This window comes from Numida meleagris, chromosome 26, assembly GCF_002078875.1.
Source record: "Numida meleagris isolate 19003 breed g44 Domestic line chromosome 26, NumMel1.0, whole genome shotgun sequence".
Lineage (NCBI taxonomy): Eukaryota > Metazoa > Chordata > Aves > Galliformes > Numididae > Numida > Numida meleagris.
Window position 1 is genome coordinate 2,607,553 of NC_034434.1, and position 7,568 is coordinate 2,615,120.

At 44.4% G+C, this 7,568-nt stretch overlaps 1 protein-coding gene across 1 annotated transcript in view; it reads left to right on the forward strand.

Annotated features, from left to right (window-relative positions):
• The window catches only part of PHOSPHO1 (phosphoethanolamine/phosphocholine phosphatase), a 16,625-nt gene continuing 9,255 nt past the window's right edge, over nucleotides 199-7,568 (forward strand). The window contains exons 1-2 of the mRNA XM_021378090.1: nucleotides 199-4,941; nucleotides 5,773-5,969. The gene's annotated coding sequence lies outside the window, so the exon portion shown is untranslated. The remainder of the gene's footprint in view (nucleotides 4,942-5,772; nucleotides 5,970-7,568) is intronic.

Consider the following 7,568-nt stretch of genomic DNA (forward strand, 5'->3'; position numbering starts at 1 on the left):
GTTTTTGCAACATGATCTTCTTCTCAATAAATTTACCACATTTTAGGCTGCTATTCCGAACTCTGACATTGGGAACACGTTTCCCCCCACCTCCCGTATTGTTTAGTTCATAGCGGTGATACACACCTTCTGTTTTTCTTCCAAGACTTATGAAACTTAGGAATTTCTTTCTGTGGCAGAAGATTAAACTTTCTAACCAGTTTCAGAGTCTGTCGTAATGGCAGCAGATTCTCCTAATTGCCTGGGACAAACACAGTGAAAGCTGGCAGACTGGTCTAGGAGTGTTGTAATGCGGCATTGTATAAAGCACATCTTTTACCCCAAAAAGGAAAAGGGGTGTTACAAAAGTCGGGAAATTAAAGGTTAAGGTTTGCTGAGGCTTTTCACTCCTGCTTAAATTGGCATAAGCATGCACACCTACAGAATTTGTGCAACACGAAGGAATGTATTCGAGTGCGTGTACTGCTTTTTGCATATGTTAACAAGCTGAGAATAATGTTTTGTATTAGCTTTGTTATATTTGGTTAGCAGGTAAGAGCTTGGTTTGTGTCACTAAGTGCTGTCTTCAAGAAGAGCAAAGACAAATTAAACCAACTTTAGGTTTGACTTGAACGTTTCTGGAAGGTGAGACTTAACGTTACCATTATTTTTCCAAAGCATCCTACAGCCTAAGTTGAACTTTTCCTAACTTTTTAAAATTGCATTTTAAGGGGAAGGATTCAACAAAATTAATATTGCAGTCGGGAGGCTGGCAGTTGAAAGGACAGTATCTTTTCTAAAGGAGTTTAGGCCGCTAGTCCTGCAGGCAGCACCTTATCCTTACTAAGGGCACTGGCTGTGTGGGCTTGTTTATCCAGTGTATTATCTCAGGCTAATTTACCTTCCTAGATGAAGGGGTGGTGATTATCTGTTTCATATTGACTCGCCCGTCTGAGTTATTGACTCTCCTGTTTACACAGCGTGGATGCTTCGTGGATGATCCAATTTGTATTGCTGTGCACATCAACAGTCACCGTCGCCCACCTTGTGTTCCCAGCCCCATCTCTAATGATGGGCTTTTGAAAGAGTGCTTTGAGCTGAGTGTGGGCTCTTATCACTGGGAGATTAGTTCCTATCTGAGCACCGCAATCCATTTGGATGTTTTTGTCTTTGCCCCTTTACATCTCTTGAGCGTGTAACAGCAACTTTCAGTTCATTGGAGGGGAGGAGGCCAAACTCACAAGTCTGCAGTTTAAAGATAGTGCTTCCCTTTGAGAGTTTTAATCCGTTTCAAACAAGTTAACGGAAAGGCCAGGTTTCTCTCTGAGCTGAAAAGATTGCTATTTTTGTAATTAATTTAACTGGTTGCCTGTTTCTTTGCACTAGAGTGGCCAGTGGTGCGACCATTTATGGGGCTGAGTGCCATGTTGGTAGGAGTTGGAGCGACTGTTGCGCAGAGCTGTTCCTATTCTTGCAAAGGTAGTGCTGCATTGACACGTTCTGGTTGGATTATTAATTGCAGAGTACATAGGCCTTTGAGAAATCAATAAAAGAATATGCAACGTGCAAATACGGTGCTCGAGAACACTAAATAATGTCAAATTTCTTTTTTTTTTTTTTCTCTTGGGACTTGGCCTCAGGGTGGTGAAATGTTTCAGTCATTGTTTCATGGTTTCGTATTCCTATTAACTAGCAGTATTAAGAAAGGAAGCCCACCACCATGATGTGTGACTCAGCAGGGCTTGTTTTTTATCCGCTGCTGGGGAACATCTCACTTGTAAATAACCATCGTGAGCTACAAGCTCATCAGTCCAAAACAGCTAAGTCCCATTCCACTCTAAACCATGTAGTGAATCTTCAAGTATTTCCAAAGTAGGGGAAAAAAAAGGTACATTGAAAATTAATGGCTTTTAAATGGTGTCGTTCTTCTCCAGTTTAACTTTGGAAGCAGAAGTGTTACGGTGCGAGCTTTGACGTGCGTGCTAAGATTTAAGCAGTCCTCTGTGGCACATCACTTGCCAGCTTCCATCCAATAAATCTGCCTTGTACCATAATGGCTGTTCTGCTCGTACCTGGAACAGTTTTGTACCTTGGTCACCATTTGGTTTGGTTGGGTTGGGTTTGAACAGTGCTCCTTCCTATTAGCTCAGAGGATCTTCTCTTAGAAGGTGCAGGTAGGGAAGAAGGATCCTTCATTTTCACAGAGTTTGCGCACACGTGGATGGAACTTGATTATTTTTTTTTTGTGGAGATTCTGGATTTTCATAACTGGAATTTAATTCAACTTCAGTACCAGATAGAAAGAGAAGGAAATCTGAAGTCACCTGGCACTAATTAGTATTGTCTTGCTGACCAAAGAAGGTATAAATTAGTTAATGTTTGGATTTAAGCACATCAGTAGTGCTGAAAACAAATAGTACTGTATATTGTAGGTGTGTTGGAGGCATGGCAGAAAAACTAAAATCCACTGCAAAGGAAGGAGACGTTCACTCAGAAGGCAAGAACTCACATTTCATGTAGATACCAGACAAAAGTCTGCCTTAGCATTCACATGTTTGTGATAAAAGATGGTTATCCTAGCAGCAGCAGGAGAATGGTGCAGCTTTTAAGCTTCTAACAGAAATCTGAATGAGAAATGAGAGTTAGGTTAGTGATGCCGTGACTCTGACTTCCCATTCACTTAGCAGCTCTTCCATGATAATTTCAGCCTGAGTTGACCTATTTGTATTAATTCTGGTGCAGAAATTGTTCTCTGCGGATCACAGAGGGCGCCCTCTGCTTTGAGACACAGTGATTCAGGCAGAGCTGTGCCTTTTTCAAATGAGGATAAAGATTTGAAGGCTCTCTGAAGGCTTTTTTTCCCCCTTCATTTTAAAAATCGGCCTGTCCCCCCCCCTTTTTATTTTATTTTACACATAAATCCTCCTACTGCCTTGATCTGCTGCTTTTACAGGTTGGAATCAGCAAATACATCCTCTGATGAAATTTCTCTGGATATTGGGGATTGCCTTTGTACTCAGTCGTGGCCCGTGTGCGTACAAAGTGCATTCTTGCAGTGTAGGCCTCTCTTTGTGTACCGAGAATTTATGTACACAAACACTGATCAAATGGAGCTTCCCTGGGAGCAGCAATGGGTGTAGGTGTTCGCAGTCCGCCCTTTGTTTTGTCATGTTGCTAAATAGTTCTTTGCCCCGTGTCATACAGATTTAATTTAGCAGGAACGTAGGTCTGCGTGGTCCATGCTTGCATTCCCAATTTTGATGCTGTTTTCCACGAACTGAGGCCCTACACCACGTCCCCCAGCGGAAGAGCCTTGTGGTGTGAACGTAAAACACATCTGAAATTGAGAAATGATGGAATATTTTCCACCAGCAAGGAAATGGTGCTTTTGGTTGCTTTGTGTTTGAATTCCCTTCCCTGAGAAACCTGCCCAGGTGGGGGCAGAGCAGCAGTCCCTTGCTGAAGGGATCTATTAACGTTAATTATTATCTCCCGCTCGGAGAACTCTGAACATTGCTGTTACTTTTTCTTTTTAATCAACCCATACGACAGCAGCATGATTCCCTGATATACTTCTTTATTAATCTCGATTCTGCACAAAGGTGACACTTGTAATGGCGCTGACCCTCATCAGCAGAGGGTGTCTTCCCAATAAACTGCACATCTGAATTTTCTTGGACTAGGTGTCTGGTTTCCTGCAGGGTCATTGAAGCCTTTTGAGCTCCACTGACTGCATACAGAGCCCAGATATAGAGGCTGGTGGGAGCACACCCCTGCCTTTCCATGGGCTGGGAAGGTCGGCTGATTTTTCTGATATGCTGCTCAACTACTGCACTTTCCAGGTAAGGAGAGGCATCAAGGGCAAGAGCTAAAGTCTAAGATGCAGTTTAAAGACACACACCTGCGTGATCTGTTCAGATTTAACATGGTTAAAATGGTTACCTCTAAAGACAATCTTGGTAGGTGCATACACTGAGTTCATTGGTGGTACTGGGATAAATTGTGTCACTGAGTAATTGCAGATGGTTTCTTGCTTTGGGGGGGGGGGGCTTTTCCATTTGTGTTATATAAATTGCAGGAGCATAAAGATTTGACAGGAATTCTTGTCGGTAGGAAAGCAGAAGGTTCTTCAGGTAAGCTGCCAGTGAACTGTGTTTTCTCATGTCTCAGAGTGGAAGGTATAGGAAGGAAACCACTGTAAGAGCAAAGGTTTTTGTGTCCCCTTGTGGTTTGCCATAGTCCAGCTGGAACAAGCAGCCAGCAAGCAGTGTTCCCAAAGGCATTCCAGCTTTCCCAAGCAGAAGCAGTCTGTCTCATTTTTCGTCTCCCCTAACGCAATCAAAGTTTGAAAAACAAACTTGATTTATAGCTGCATTTCTGCAGAAAGCGTGATTTAATTTTTTTCAGCTGGCATTGGTGATGCATTATTTGATGCCCTTAGTATGTGCAGGAACCGGTTTGCTGCTCGTGTCAGTTGAGGTCGCAGCCCACGTGGTGAGAGGGGCTTAGTGAAGTTGCACCTTTCATTCTCCAACCTTTAACTCCAGAATCAGTTGTAGAACGATGTTGGAGAGCTTTGTGTGCATGTTTGGTTGTTTTAAAGCAGCAGTGGTACAATGTCTTGGTGGGAAGGTATGAAGACGAGCTGCTGGCTCTGTTCAAAAGCTGCAGCTGTAGAAAAGCTATCAAGCTATGAAAAGATAGTAATGAGTTTTCCCCACCTGAAAAGTTGTCTCACATATTAAAAGAAGAGGGATGAGCGTATGGGAAGCTCCAGTGGTCTGACTCTGCTTCTCCTGACCCCCTGTTACAGTTCCTGCATTGAGATTTCAAGTGATAGCTGATGCTAGCAAAAGGAGTAAGAGAGGCCAACAGAGTGAAGTCAGGAGAATGCTGCAGCACGGCCACCAAGCAGCCCAGCTACTGACAGCCCTGCCTGCAGCGACCTCCAGCTGACAAACAGTAAGGATCTGTAACTGCTGCTTACACCAGGCTTCTTGCTGATGTGACCTGAACGTAACCGAGTGCGTGGTGACTAAGTGCTGTTTATGTTTGCAGTCTTCGTTTTGCAATTTCTTCTTCAGATTGCCTTAGCTCTGCTTTGTCTGAGAGTCGGGATCAAGGGGCAGCTGGCAGTGACCTCAGTAACTCTGTCATTTTCAGTCTTCCGCGTGTGCTGCTACCGTGGGCTGCACAATTTGAGTGGGATCTGTGAGTTATTTAATGAAAGGACGGTGCGTTCACGGCTGTGGATTGTGAGCTGCACAATAACTGCAACCGTGTGCTGGCGTATGGGAGAGCTTGCAAAACGAAAGACTGAGAAAGCATGTTACAAAATAGCTGCCAGTTTTGCTCTCAGACAGGAATTCAGCCTGCAAGGTGAGGCAATGAACTGAAATGTTGTCTGCTTGCTTTCCATAGAAAATACCGGGGTGCTTTCATCTCCGTGCTTCAAACTCTCAGCCTCCCTCCTGCGCACTGTGAGGATTTCTTAATACCTTTACCAGGAAGATAACTTTTTTTCCATCAGCTTTGTTAAAATTAGCAAGTCTATTAGAAGCGAATTGTTGTCAAGCAGAACCATTGATCTAAAGGTTTCCGCTGGTGTTGACTTGAGCAGCCTGCGTGCTTAAATTTGGTGTCTTGCAGTCAGATGAGTAAATATCCGTGGTCTGCAGATGTGGAACTGAGAGGCTGACATTATGTAAGCAAATGACAGCTGGGGACAGAGCTCTGAGTTATTTCTGATCCAGACTACTGCCCAAACCGCAGGATCACCGTTTCCCTTTTCAGTTCTTTTTAGATTCTCTGCCTAATTTCCTCCGCAAGGTTTTTCAGACAGTAGATGGAGTCTGGTGACAATGAAGGAGATAAGAATCAGCTGCTTTGTGGTTGTACGGGAGCTACGATGTGCAGACCGAGAATTGTGAACAGGAAAAAACAGCAGCTCAGGAATCGCCCATCTCACCACGCGCTCCTGATGGCTTCAGGTAAGCGTGGAGCAGAGCACAGCCTGCATTGCAATGGGCTGTGTCTCAGGATAATGATAAACAAAATTAGTTCAGACTGAAAATGGATACTTTCCAAGGCAGCCCGAGCATGAAGATATCAGCTTTCTGGTCGATAGCATGAATAGTCTGAAGGTCTCAGGACTCCTAAAGTGAACGATGGTGTCCTGTTCAAGCTCTGGTTTGATAATGGCTCTGGTTCTTACATAGCACCTGTGATTTCTACAGGTTAAGGCGCATTCTGTAGCTCTCTTTCACAACAGGTTCTGGAGAGTGATAAGAGAAAATGCATTGTATGGCAACAGGGAGGTCGAATTTGACACTGGCTGCGAGATGTCCTTGTTCCCAGGGGGAAGAAATAGAACAGGCATATTGAGAACAGGAAGCATCAAGGAAGCGTGTCATCTACCTGCCCATTCCAGTGGCAGGTTTGTAATCGTAGAATCACAGCATGGTTGGGTTGGAAGGGGCCTTGAAGCCCATCCAGTTCCACCCCTGCCATGGGCTGGGTTCCCTCACCAGCTCAGGCAGCCCAGGGCCCGTCCATGGCCTGGGGCATCCCCAGCTCTGGGCAGCAGTGCCACGGCCTCACCGCCCCCCGGGTAAAGAATTTCCTCCTTACATCTCCCCTCTTCTAGTTCAAAGCCATCCCCCCTTGTCCTATCTCTATCAGACTGTGTGAAAAGTTGCTGTCCATATGAGCTCCCTTTAAGTACTGGAAGGCCATAATGAGGTCTCCCTGCAACCTTCTCTTCTCCAGGCTGAACAAGCACAGTTTGCTCAGCCCGCTTCTCAAACTTGTCCAGGTCCCTTTGTATGGCATCCCTTCCTTCTGCTGCACCAAATGCCCAGAAAGTTTTGCTCCCAAGTATTTTTAGGCTTGGTTTATTATGAAACACCCAGAGACTGGAATTATTTCCATGTGAAAAGAATAAGATTGCTAGTTGAATGAATGAAATGTAATTGATGGGACTGCAGTAACTGAGCTCTGCTCACCAGCGTGGTGGCATGAGAGCAGTTAAAGCAGCGGATTCTGCTGAGCTGTAGTGTGCAGAGATAGCATTATCAGTGCCTCTCTTACACTGCTTCAGCAGAAGCTTATCCCACCTGATAAAAAGCCCTGCCTTGTTGCCTATGTTTCCTGATTTCTAAGTATTATATAGAACAGAACATCTCGAGTACTCTGTTTTATATGGAGCTGCATCATTCCCTTCTGGTGTTTCTTTCTAATCCCTTGTTGTGACTTTATATCGTGGCAGTTTGTTGTGTGAATCATTAATGGTGATTAGTCTTGTAGGTGCTTTCTTACCTATAAGCCTTAATATAAAATTTCTTCCTCGAGATGCTTAGCTAGAGACAGAAAGGAGCTTTTGGTGAATAAGATCTGGGGAGGAGTGTTGTTTTTCAGGTTGTCTGAACAACATGACAGCTCTGTCTAGGTGAAGAGGGAGAAAATGTGCATATGTAATGGGGAAGAGGGGAGAAATGTGCATATTTAATGGGGAAGAGGGGGGAAATGTGCATATTTAATGGGGAAAAGGGGGGAAATGTGCGTATTTAATGGGGAAGAGGGGGGAAATG